The sequence below is a fragment of the Manis pentadactyla genome, chromosome 1 (assembly GCF_030020395.1).
Source record: "Manis pentadactyla isolate mManPen7 chromosome 1, mManPen7.hap1, whole genome shotgun sequence".
NCBI lineage: Eukaryota > Metazoa > Chordata > Mammalia > Pholidota > Manidae > Manis > Manis pentadactyla.
Genome location: NC_080019.1, coordinates 124,304,223 through 124,307,240, shown reverse-complemented (window position 1 = coordinate 124,307,240; position 3,018 = coordinate 124,304,223).

The window sequence follows — 3,018 nt, the reverse complement described above, 5'->3', positions numbered from 1 at the left end:
TCTTTCATTTTCGGGAAATGATGCTTGCTAGAGCTGTAATTTTCCTGTTTCTCGTGTTGTATAACCCCAAAGTCCTTTATTATTCCCTTTTATTTTAAACTTACAAGAAGAATGGTAAAGACAAAGGAATCACTTAAGCCTTATTTTATATTTAAATTTCCTGTAAATTAGATTAATTTTATCAACTGAGATTAACTGTGATCAAAACATCTTCTACCTTTTATATATAAATTGGGCTACAGTTGAGAAAGCTTTGAATGCTTCTTAAAAAACCTGAGGAATTCCCAAAGTTGTGTATCATTTCAAATCGCAAATTACCATGTGAATAAATAAAGCCAACCCTGAAGGAGATGATGGGCAACAAAATAAGAACTACAAAAACAAAAATTAAAAAGTGTGTTTTTTCAATTGCTAATGAAGAAGAGATAAAGTAATTTAGAAAGAAGGAGCAAATACTTAATAAGAAATGCTGCCATAATAATTTAGAGAAGTTTGGATTAAAGGGAGCAGAATAAGCTATGCCTCTATTTTTTTTCCTCAGAAAATTTCTCCCAAAATATCAGAGAAAGAAGAAAGTTGTTCTATCTTCAATGAAAATAAGCCTAGTAACCCCTAACAAAACAGAAAGTAGTCAGAGAATTGGTCAGATTCAAGGGCTGTGGGTTGGGGAAGTAGAAAATATCCAAAAAAGGTACCAAAAGAAAAAGAAAGAACAAGTAGGGGGAAAAATGTGTGTATTTATGTGAAAACAGTTAAGATGTTAATTATGCATGGTGAATACGAGATTGTCCTATTTATCCTCTGCACTTTTGTGAATATTTGAAATATTTCTTAATTAAATTTTTAAATCTAAAAATATTTTAAAAGCAGGTATACTTGTCTTGAAGAACCCTAAAAGAACAAAAGAAATAGAGGCCCCAGATACCACTGAAGACGGGGGGCAGCCAGGTATGGAGGGGTGGGAGCTGAAAACAAGAGAATGTTAAATACCTGTATAAGAAGTTAGGTACTAGGTTCCCACACACTCAGATAGGCGACTACAGTCCCCTACTCCTCCAAAAGAGAAAAGTTTTATTTGCTGGAGAAAAAGAGAGGCTTTAGATTTTGTGACACCAGACACAGAGGAAGATGGTGGTGAGTTACAGTATTAAAAACAGACTAAGGGAAAATCTGCACATTGAACCCAGATTCTTCCTCAACAGCCTCCTTCCTCCTCCGAGACCAGAAGCCTAGGCAGATAGCCTACAGACAGAAAAACAAAATTGCCTAAGAAGAAAAGATTAATAGATACTTACAGTTGGGAGTTTCACACCAAAAGTTAGCCTAAGCCAAAAGAAAAATGCCAATCAAAACTGCCATGAGATAAAACTTCACACCTCCCTAGGCTGGCTGTAATAAAAAAGACAAACCTCTTAAGACATACCTATTATTATAAAAAGTGCAATCTAGGATGTGGCACAATCAGAATTCTCAAACATTGCTGGTGAAAATGTAAAATGTGGTACAGCCACTTTGGAAAACAGGCTGGCAGTTTCTCAAATGGTTAAACATACAGTAACTATATGATACAAATATTCCACTACTAGGTATAGTAAAGAAAACTGAAAACATATGTTATGTTCACACAAAAAACTTGTACACAAATGTTCATAGCAGCAGTATTCATAATAGTCATGGATATCTCTTGTTTTCAGCTCCCACCCCTCCATACCTGGCTGCTCCTCGTCTTCAGTAGTATCTGGGGCCTCTATTTCTTTAGTTCTTTTAGGGTTCTTCAAGACAAGTATACCTGCTTTTAAAATATTTTTAGATTTAAAAATTTAAAGCAGTACCCATAATAAAAAGTAGAAACATGGATAGCTACATGTAAGAGAATGAAACTGGATCACTGTCTAACCCCATACACAAAAGTAAACTCAAAATGGATCAAAGACCTGAATGTAAGTCAGGAAACCATAAAACTCTTAGAAAAAAACATAGGCAAAAATCTCCTGGACATAAACATGAGCAACTTCTTGATATGATATGAACATACCTCCCTGGGTAAGGGAAACAAAAGCAAAAATGAACAAGTGGGACTATATCAAGCTGAAAAGCTTCTGTACAGCAAAGGACACCATCAATAGAACAAAAAGGCATCCTACAGTATGGGAGAACATATTCATAAATGACAGATACGATAAAGGGTTGACGTCCAAAATATATAAAGAGCTCACACACCTCAACAAACAAAAAGCAAACAGTCCAATTAAAATATGGGCAGAGGAGCTGAACAGACAGTTCTCCAAAGAAGAAATTCAGATGGCCAACAGACACATGAAAAGATGATCCACATTGCTAGTCAACAGAGAAATGGAAATTAAAACCACAATGAGATATCACCTCACACCAGTAAGGATCGCCACCATCCAAAAGACAAACAACAAATGTTGGTGAGGATGTGGAGAAAGGGGAACCCTCCTACACTGCTGGTGGGAATGTAAATTAGTTCAACCATTGTGGAAAGCAATATGGAGGTTCCTCAGAGATCAAATTAGAAATACCATTTGACCCAGGAATTCCACTTCTAGGAATTTACCCTAAGAATGCAGCTGCCCAGTTTGAAAAAGACAGATGCACCCCTATGTTTATCGCAGCACTATTTACAATAGCCAAGGAATGGAAGCAACCTAAGTGTCCATCAATAGATGAATGGATAAAGAAGAAGTGGTACATATATACAGTGGAATATTATTCAGCCATAAGAAGAAAACAGATCTTACCATTTGCAACAATATGGATGGAGCAGGAGGGTATTATGCTCAGTGAAATAAGCCAGGTGGAGAAAGACAAGTACCAAATGACTTCACTCATATGTGGAGTATAAGAACAAAGAAAAACTGAAGGAACAAAACAGCAGCAGAAGCACAGAACCCAAGAATGGACTAACAGTTACCAAAGGGAAAGGGACTGGGGAGGATGGGTGGGAAGGGAGGGATAAGGGTGGGGAAAAAGAAAGGGGGCATTACGATTAGCATG